Source organism: Lepeophtheirus salmonis, chromosome 2, assembly GCF_016086655.4.
Source record: "Lepeophtheirus salmonis chromosome 2, UVic_Lsal_1.4, whole genome shotgun sequence".
Lineage (NCBI taxonomy): Eukaryota > Metazoa > Arthropoda > Copepoda > Siphonostomatoida > Caligidae > Lepeophtheirus > Lepeophtheirus salmonis.
In genome coordinates, this window is record NC_052132.2 from 37080831 (window position 1) to 37092183 (window position 11353).

Consider the following 11353-nt stretch of genomic DNA (forward strand, 5'->3'; position numbering starts at 1 on the left):
GTGTTATACGTGAATCATCACAAAATTTTCTCGAGTTATTCTTTCTTTTTGCTCCTTGAAAAAAAAAACTCATTTATATTTTTTTATAGGCAAGAAAAATTATATCAAAGTGGTTGAATGCAAGATAATATTAGGCTTTATTTAGGTATTATTGACCAAACTAGCTGCAGTACCCGGTATTGCTCGGAGTTTTAACCGTTGAAAAACAGGCAAACTTTACTTTAAATAACTTCCTATCAAATTTACAGTGAAACTTTCCATTTTTCATGAGCTCATTCACACGTAGTTGCTCAATGCTTGGGTATTGTCTCCTCAGAATGAATAAATAATTTTAGCAGCTTGAGAAAGTAAAACATTGTTCTAGGTTCTTTTTTAATATGATGCAATCAGCTTTTTTATTCTCCTTTTTTTTAAATAAGACGAGCTGAGCTGCTAAACACACACATTGCTAAACCTTATCTAAAGTCATAATATTTTCTTTATTAATTTACTATCCTTTCATCTTATTTGGTAATATCACGTGCTGAGCTATATCTACACACCCTCGGTATTAAATTTAAGTCATTCAAAGAATGACAGACATACTTGGCTTTATTAATATAGATCAATGAATACTTTAACTATAAGGAAGAGAAAGCGTGCAAGAGAAGATATGGTATGAGGTATACTGATTTTTTTACTTCATTGAAAGGTATATTATTGAAAATAATAATAAATTTCAGTCAATTTATGAATTTCTTCAAAATTAATAATAATATTGTTCAATACAATGAGATCCTTGAACATCACAGATATCCCATTACAATATACAGATATGTATTCAATGGAATGGCTATTAGTGGAATCAAATCCATACATTCAGATGTTCTACGAATATATCCATCCAAAGCATCCTTATTATCTTAGAAGTCATTAATTTGATGTATATATCACTATTCTAACAAAAGTTTATCGCAATAACTATTTTTTTCAAAAAGTATGAAATCATTTATTTATTCCTCCTTCACCCAATGAAGTATTATGTATATATGAGGTTTCGTGGCGTTTTTCAAGCTCTCTTACTGAGATACTATTGTATAGATCAATAGTTTGTTTTTTGTAAACTTTGACCGAGATGTGGGCCATAAATATAACGCCCCAGAACAATTACCTTTCGACTAGGTTATTTTTTTACGACATGACAACTTTTCCAACTAGTTGCAATTGAAGTTCAATAGGAGTTAAAAACAAGCCACCCTAATGTTTATGGATGTGGGTATACCATAGAATCTATTTAAAATGAGATCATTATTATTTTTGTTTATTTTACTACTTGTTTGTAATTTAAATTCTCTATTTTATATAACTTTATTTCCCCTCTAACAAAATGAGATAATCGCATGCGTATTTTGTACAAATACGTCTCAAATGTATCTATAAAGAATTAATTGCCATAAAGTCCTTTTACCATTCCATTAATAATAAACATTCAACAAGTATCTGTCTATGACTCATGGCTTTTAGCTTAACTACTTTTACACCATATAAATAATATCATATTGTTAAAAAGGATTAGTCATTAAAAGTGATTTTGACTCAAATCAATTATTATACTTTTTGAATGATAATAAATTTTCTTGCTAAAAGCTTTAATTTTTTTATTGCGGGTTATTTGATTTGATTTTTTGTCTACAAAAAACTAAAAATACATCAATATACGTAAAAAAAATTATCATTTAATTAAAAATATTTAAATATATTTTTTTAATGTCGTAGATATCTGACTCAAAGCTTTGTTGCTTGAAAGAGTTATCTAAACAACTAATGGGTGTATTTTTTAGATAGTATATGGCCCATTAACAGAAAAGCAAGAATATTTTTTTTTCTAAATAAAGTATGAATTATACATTTGTATTCGTCGACGACGAATTATTGGCGATAACTATCAACAAGTTATTCCAATTAACCGTTTGGAGATGCAAAAACTCATCGTTACAATGAAAGAATTAATAGATTTTACTCGGAAGGTCCTGATAGGGATAAATTAACCTTTAAATTAATCAAATAAAGACTTTAAAGCTATTGACAACATTCTTGAGTATCCAAAATTATCCAAAAATTTGAATCATAGACTATAAGTGACAAAAATATGTCTATGAAATATTCGGCTGTTTGTTGTATATGATGTAAATTCGACATTTCTTTTTATTTTTGTTCAAGATTGTTTTAATGTAAGCTCACCACATATATATATAGAGATTCAGTACCCGGAGTTACGTTGGTAGGGGTCCATCAAATGGTTACTTTTTGGCTGTAAATATTAATATTTTTTGTCTTTTCTTTAATCATTTGGTGATTTACTTCAATGCGTGTTTGAGTGACACGCCTATTTATAGGCTAATAACTGATACAATTGTATTTAGATATTTTCACGTATGACCCATAAACAAAACGATGACTCGCATCTCTATATTTTATTTTGCAATTAGAGACTGAGCAACATTCCGACCCCTAATAATATACTCCTTTTTTCTTTATGGATATAATTTAATAATAACTAAACAGTCTGTAACTTTATTTGCATAAAGTTACAATTACTTATGTACTTAAAATATAAGCCCACCACCTAGACCCCAGGGCAAGCATTCTACAATACAAAAAATATTATTCCTATTTAAATGTTACTTTTACTTCTTCTCATTTTTTACGAGAAGAGTAAACAATAAATGATATTTTAAAGTGGCAAGTTAACCTTATGATCCTCCAAGTATTATATTATAAATATAATATAATACTTTTAATTACTTCAAAGGAATGTTAATATTTTATTTGGTGTTTTTTTACGCAACTTCTTTACAAAAAATATGTATTTTTTTTAATTGAGTTACCTTAATTAATAAGAGAAATTTTGCTTCATGTGTTTGTTTCTAGAAGTTGTTTATGATTTGATGTACAACATTGATGGACCGTGATGATAGGTCTTCATAAATCTTCATCTGTAGAGCATTGTCGTCAACAAGTTAGTTATCATCATCAGAATCACATTCCTTATATTTACAATTTCCAGGTTGGTTTTAAAGGGAGGATTTTGACACATACCAACATATTATAAAGATACGAATAAATATATTGGTTTTTTTTGTTGTTGTTGTTGTTTTTGGGGGGGAAGGGGTTTTCTTTTTGTTTGCAGAATTTATCATCACAAATGTATATAATCTTATAGGTTTTTTAGTTAAACCTTCTGCTAAAACATATTTCCTAAAATATGTAAATATTTAAGAAAATAAAACATTTATTTAACAATTAATTAAATTATTCACAAGATATTATTTTTTATTAATGATGAACACAATATTTTGTAATACTTTTTTAAATAGAAGAACCAGAAACCTTATAAATGGGCTAGAAATTGAAACGCACAGGGATTGGTGATTGTTTTTTTTTGTTTTTTTGCTCAACCAGTGTAAATGAACCTTTCAACTGTTGGGATTATTGCCTTTACGTTGGGTTTGAATGGAATAGATGACTACTAGTCAGTTCCCTTTGGAGGATTTAGTCAAATACTTTTTCAAGTGTATATCAGACTATAAGTAACGGCCAGACTCTTTTATACAGCAGTTGTTCCAAAACAATGACAGCTTTCGACAAAATGTGCAGAAAAGTGAGTCAAGTGAGGACTTACTTTTAATAAGGGATGATTTGATCACCCTATATATGAGCCACATTTACGTTAATCAGATTAAAGCACTCATGTCAGTCAATAAATCATTCATTTTAGTGTATGAGACTCTGTTACTCGAACAATTTTTCGGGCGATGTTTTGAAATAGTCTAAAATGTGGCTTCTCCTCAGAGGGCAAGGAGGAATTAGAACACATTACAATAACGATCCATATTATTCAAATAACTGTTGAATATATATTTTATATAATATACTTTATTTAGGATTTCGAATCGAAAGTTAGAAACAAGGATGAATACTTTCCAATACCAATAAGAAGAACTACTCATCACAAAAATGGTATTTTTTCTTCTTTTAGCTACAAAAAGAGAAAATTTCAAGAATATAAAGTGTGTGATACAAACAGTATCATTGGAAACGTCTTTTACCTGATCACATCGTCGGACATCAATTACTGCTTTAAATTAATAATAAAAAAATTTAATCGCCGTTTTAACTCAACAAATGGTAACAGTACTCAATAAAAAAATAGAATTTATCAAAAAGTTTTTTGAAGTATCGAAAATATATCTCACGTAGCATTCAAGTATCTATTGAATCAGTCAACAACAAAAAAGGAAATTTGGAAGAATTGGCTTTCGGGAGGCGTTCAATTCGATTTCTCACAGCCAAATCGTCAAAGCCATTGGTAGACTTTTAACAAGAAAATTATTCTATTTTCTAATTCTTTAGTAAATACACATCTTAGGGAGAGTTTTAAACAGAAATAATGCCATTAAAAAAATTGGCAAAACGTGCGACTTACTCACAGCTTTAGAAAGATTCTTTGTCATATTAGTACATATATTTTTCCCAACACATGATGTCGCTTTTTATTATACTACAAATGACGTCAATGTGTCCTTTATGACATTCTCGATCATTACATATTCAAATTTTTATTTCTTTTCCTCTTGTTAATGAAGTAAATGGCGTGAATTCATGGAGGCTGTATAGTTAGTTATAAAGTAACGTTCAAGTCTACTCGACGCCCTAAGGAGGCCAAAAGTTGGGCCATATGCAACATATTATACATCACGCTGTCTTCGTTTTTCTACTCTAATCATAGAAAAAGACAAGAGTGTCCATTCGTCCCACTCTTGTTCATTGTTGCTGTTGAGGATTTATATTTTTGTGTTTACTTTATACTTGCAGAATTGTTGATTACAAATCCATATTAGATTGGGATTATACTAATATCTACTGAATATATCTTTTATGTATATGGTTTTTTGGCCTTATGTGTAGAAATAAATTATAATTCTATTGTAAATGATAAAAAATAATAGGTAAGCACTTTGTGTATTTATGGTCCTTCTTCGAAGTTATCATAAACTGACTATCATTTAATGAGTTTGAATTTCATAAAATAAAACCTACTTTTACATAAAAATTGTTATCATGTTGTTACTACCTTGTTGTAGCAATAAACTGATTGTATAAATATATTGATTTGACACTTCTTTTAGACAAAATGTCAGTAACGTTAGGCATCAAAAGGTAGGAACTATACTTATTATTCGTTATTGGTATGCATTAATTGTACCGGACTACAAATACATTTAAGACGGTGCTATACTAAATTAATATTAAAGCCGGTATTTGTATCTTCATTCCGTCATACAAAAGTTTGCTTACCAATGACGTAACTTATTCAAAAATAAGAATATAAATTTTCTTTTTTTAAATAAATGCCTTTAAATTTCGGATCTAACCCCTCCACCATACCAAACATAGAAACTGATGCATGGTCTGCAGCAGCAGAAGTGATCTTCCAACAAAGGAAGAGTTTTAACAGAATGTTCGACATAGTACTTTTTATATCTTTTTTTTTTTTTAATCATTTTACTTTTTTGTGTTGCTTTTGATTTCTTTTTAATGAACTTATTTTGGTTTTATGTTGTTAGAACATATTCTGGAATACTAAGTTTAAGCTTGAATGTTTATTTATAAATGAGTAACGAAATTTTGTCAGACTTGATTTACATTTCCTTTTAAATTTATGCATACTAATATGAATGAATAGTGAATGATTATGGAAAATGTAATTGGTACAATTTTCCATCATTCCGATTGTTGACCAAACATTGATATAATACATAACGTATCGACGTTTCCTAATCTAATTAATTAATGAACTTTATGATTGTTTATAGAATTGAAAAACCAAATTCACATTTTATTTACGTCATCAATAAATATATACGTTATATGGTTCCATTTTTTGACTAGTTATTTACGATATTCCATACTTCTATATGAATAGTAAATAATGACTTATTATATTACTTAACATTAACACATAACTTGGATCCTGATTGAATGAAACAATATGAAGTTCAATGCATCGACTGCCAAAAAAAAAGGGATTGCAATATAACTAATTTTCATTATAAGTAGAGATGTGAAAATTGTCCAATCCCCGTCAATATTCATTTGACAACATTATATGATGATATGTATATAATACCTTCATGTTTTTTAATTGTTTATCTTTGTTTTTGAAAGTCCAAACATAATAACGAAAAAGGAGCACTATAAATCATTGGTGCATAAAATATGTATGTCCAATAAAAATGTAAAAATTCTGCAAATTTCTTATTCTTTTATGGTGACGGTCAATTTTGTTTAATGGAATTACAATTTTTCAAGCTCTCCAAAGGACGTCATAAGAATAATTTGGTTACAAAAATTGACGATAATTCGTCAAAGAATGCAAATTTAACTCAGAATCAATTTTGAAAAAGAATGACTCTAGCTTGATTTTGTATTTACAGTTATATATATATATAGATTCATAAAGACTAAGTATATTAATGAACAATAATTTCTGCACATATGTATAAGTTATGATAGTTTTAACGGCAGTGTTTTGATAAGGAAATTATATATATGCTTAAATAAGAAAAGTCCTTTAAAAATTGGTATAGCATATTAGCAGAGCTTTAAAGAAAAGAAAGAAAATAAGGTTTAATATAAAGAAATCCATTTCAATTGATTTTTTATTTTTTATTAATGTTTATCTCCCTTAAACTATGCTTACAGAACAGAGGGACTCGACATTTTCCATTATTTTATCCACGTCAAAACTCTCAGAAAAGAATCTACAAAACCAATATTTACGCTTGATTGGCTGTTATAATATCAGAACCAAAAACACTATTCACATATTAGCCGTCTGACTTGCCTTTTTGCATTTACCAAAGAAAAAATGTAAAATGTTGCGTATTTTCCCTTTGATCCATCCTCAAACAATACTGATTCAAACAATACGGAAACTTTTTCCAATTTTTTTAGAACAATAAATTATCTTTCTAATGCCATCGACTGTAAACCGATCACACGTATACAGCGCAACCTATAAGAAAAATAATGAATTTATTTTTACTATACCTATTATAAACAAAGGACCTTAATAACCTCATAAATTCAAGACACTAACATAAGCAAGGGTCTAATCATCAATGTTTTAATTAATAGGTTTTATATTCATGATTATTTTTCTGAAACTAGAATAATATGTAAAAACTTAAAGTAAGTTTTCTTCTAAATAAAACTAGGTCACGCTATACAGAGGTCGAGCCAAGATTTTTCTTTTTTCTTTTTTTAGGCGGGGGGGGGGGGATTATTTTTGTCAAATGTTTTCGCTAACATCTTATTTGTACCGACTCAAAGATCACTTGACTTTTTTTATAGTAAAGTCTAATCAATTTTCTTTCTAAAAGATCTAGTTTATTTTTAATGACATGACTTTTTTATTGAAAAATCGTATGATATTTAGTTAAATTGTAGTATATTTATTTATTTTAAAAATTATTTCTTGTAAGCATATTATATTTTTTATTTTTTTCAAACAGCCCTTTTCTATGTAAATAAATCTATGAACTCCAAATGATATTCCATTTCTCCCGACTCTTTGGTCGTATATGAGACTATATCAAGTCGATATCGAATATTCAGAGGCTGCTCTCTTCGAGTTCCCTCATGGCCAGCCCTCATAAATCCTTGGTTTATATATACCGTTTTATATCCGTTATTAGACAAAATTTCGCCAACAATCGTTATGTTCATTAGTATTTGTTACCGTCACCTGACCCCTAATATTGAAGCTTCATTTCATGTATTGAATATTTAATTCATTCATAAATCTGTCAGTCTTACTGGTGCATTTCAATATATATATATATATATAATACAATCTGTGCAATGTACATGGATAAATTAACATCTCGTGTAGACACGTAGCTCTATATGTCTATAGATACGAAGGAGTTTAATTATCACTATGAATATGTTACTATCAATATCGAATAATTTATTTAACTTTAATCCTATGTATAGTGAAGTGCAGTGAGTGTGTAGACCTACGTATCTATAAATATAAATAGTTATTATATCATTTTATCCATAACAATAAACCAATAATACTAATAATAACATATCAGTCTTCGAAATTGATATGGGTAGTACCTACTTTTTAGTGTTGAGACTCGCTCTCAAACCGATTTTTTTTTCGGTTCGGTCTGAATTGACTTTTTTTTTTAATGTTGCTCTAATTGGTCAAATGGAATTACACTGATTAAGTATAAATTAACATTATAGTATTACTCCATCTGATCTAGGCGCTGTACTTGAAGTCAGTATATAAAACTAGGATTATTTCGTCTTTATTTAGGACTGAAGACTGCAGTCTCGTCCAGTTCAGTCTCACTCCGATCTAATTCAGTCCTGCATATCAGTCCTAAAAACTTTTAAACTTCGGTCCTTGATAACGTCAATAAACTTAATTTCATCTTTGTTTAATCTGTTCTAGTTTTGAAAGTCTTAAAGACCGGTCACAAAGACTGATAGACTGGTCCTAAAGACCAATAGAACCGGTCCAAAAGACCATCAATTTTTTCTTTCAATTTATTTTTTACAAGATGGCACTGGACGTGATCAAAACCAATTGCAGATGTTGGTTAAATTAGTTAAAGTTATAACGGTGTCTGACATACCTGTGACTAAGAGGGATATGAAGGGGGATCTACCACCCACACTTATAAAAATTTTGTTGTCCAATTTGTCGAAAAGTTAGCGTTTTTTCCTCAAAAAGGAAAGTATGATGTCAAAATTTGGAACTTTAATGGCACAACTTGAAATTAATCATTTTCATTATTTATTTATTTATTTTTTAATTTGTCTTATCTATGAAAAGGTCATTATTAAAAGAATACCCAAAATATGGCTTTATAAAAAATATTTAGTCAAAGTTTTGTTAAACAACCCTGATCTCAGATCGGTTTAGGATTTACTGACCCAACCCCAAGACTACCACTTATGTACCACAACATTTATACATAAAGTATATCAATTTTCCTCCGCCCTAAAAGACTTGCTTGCTTGTTTTTGCAAATATAGATTTACATATTGTTTATATTATATATATTATTAAATTGGCAAAATGTTGAAACGTAATTTTATTTTGTTACATTTTTGATAGGTTATTTGCAATATTATACCTTCATACATAATATGTGTGTACATTGTACATGGGTTCCTACAAATGATTAGCCCTTATACGGAAAAAATAAAGGTTTTTGGAAATGTAAGACACGTTTGATATTATTAGAAAGAGCTTTGATTTAAAAGATAAATCCCAGTAAATTTGTTTTGACTGGACAATTGAATAAATAAGCAAAAATAAAACTACGGATTGTCACGTTTTTTATATAATGTAAAGATTGTCAAACAATAATTGAAACGAGGAAAAGAAAAAAATATCCATAAAGTTTCCTAATTGAAATGGAGTAAAAAATACAAAATTCAAACTAGACGGAAATAACTTTGGCAAATTGCAATCCAAAATTTTGTCAGGTACCTAAATAAAGTCGAAGTCTATATAATCAGCTCTGGGAAGTAGAAAAGTAAACAGTTGTTCCTAACAATGCTCAGGTAGATTTTAGGAGTTCCATGCACCCAAGTCTACACTTTTGACACGGGCCTCACGTTGGATAGTATTTTGTAAAAATTTAAATAGAATAACATACGAAGAATAAGTTTTTATATGCACAAAAATAAAAAAAGATTAACCTCCTTGTGATATGAAATTGTCTTTAATATCAATAAAAAAATATATATATTTCAAAAAGAAATCGCCATTCAATTAAATTTAGAAGCAAGTTAAATAAAAAAAGTATATATTAAGTTTTAGCCTTTCAATAAAAAGGTATTCAAAAAAAAAAAATCTGAAAAATAACGTCATTTAATAATAACTTTTTTTAAATGCCCTTCAAACAAAAATCTATTAAGTCATGTGAAAAAAAAGGTCTCAGATTTTATTTTGAAGAAATTTAATATATTTTTTTTTAATTAAAAAAAGGAAACAGAGAAAAGTGATCCGCACTTTTATCTTTGCCCAAACACAACTCACGTTAGAACCTACCCCGATGACGTCACTAGAAAATATATTTTAGGTTAAATAGTTCTGAATATTTATATGAAATGTATTTTTTGCAGGAGGGATAAAAATATCAAAAGAGATTTGTATCTTAATAGTACTAAAAATTTATAATATATCTCTAACATCAAAACCCAATGACGTCATTATATAGTAGCACGAGTAGATATCACTGTATTCTTTCCGACAGACCAGACAATGCATAAATATTTATTATTTTCACTTATACAGAATATATTTTGGACCTAGAGTTTAATTAGCATAGATGTTTACAGGTAATGTATAATAATTATGGTATGAAATGGGTGCTTAAAGTTATACATTGGTCTAAACTTTGCAACAACAAAAACTCATATCTTAATATCACTTCTATTTGCTGAATTATATAGCAAAAGTGTACCAACAAGCTCTGCTCTTTTTTTTTTTTTTTTGCATTTTTTGATTATACATTTTGGCCTTCCACATCCTTTAAAATATGTCAACGGTTTATTTTTTTTATGGCATTTGAAGAAAAGAATTTTTATACTTGGGAGCCAATGTAAAAATTATGGATAACGATGCAGGGTTTTTTTCTTTTAAATAGGCCCAATAAGAATTGATTGAAGTTCAGAGTTATTTGTTTTTGTTGAAAACTCTTCCTAACATATACCATTTTTAAAGCAACTATTTTAAACATTGAACTACAGACAGTCACACCTCCTTGCAGATATTTTTTTTTCCATTTCTCATCCCCTATTGTCAATACATTTTAAATATTTGACAAATTTTTATTAACAATCGCAAAACTTTTTTTAAAGGATTATATAAAAATATGCCTATTATGACCTATATTTTAATACATCTTTTTAAAAATAAAGTATTTGGATTAAAAAAATTTGCATAATTTTAAATTTTGTAAAGCTAAAAAAAAAAGATTAAACTGATTTTTATTAACGTGTATTATTTTTTTGGTTACAACATGATGTCCACATAAGTAATGATATGATTACTACTGCAATCTTCTGTATTTTTGGATTCATGCCAATTGCTATTGAAATCGAATACCTATATGTAAGAGTCACCTGATAAAACATAGAAATATTAACTATTTGTCTGAAAAAATCACGAGTCATTATCTATTTCGAAATGGAATTATTTGATTAAAGTTATTAAAAATTGTTATGATGGGTATTTCAGGTTTCATGTTGTAAATAATATCAATATTATTTATTCTCA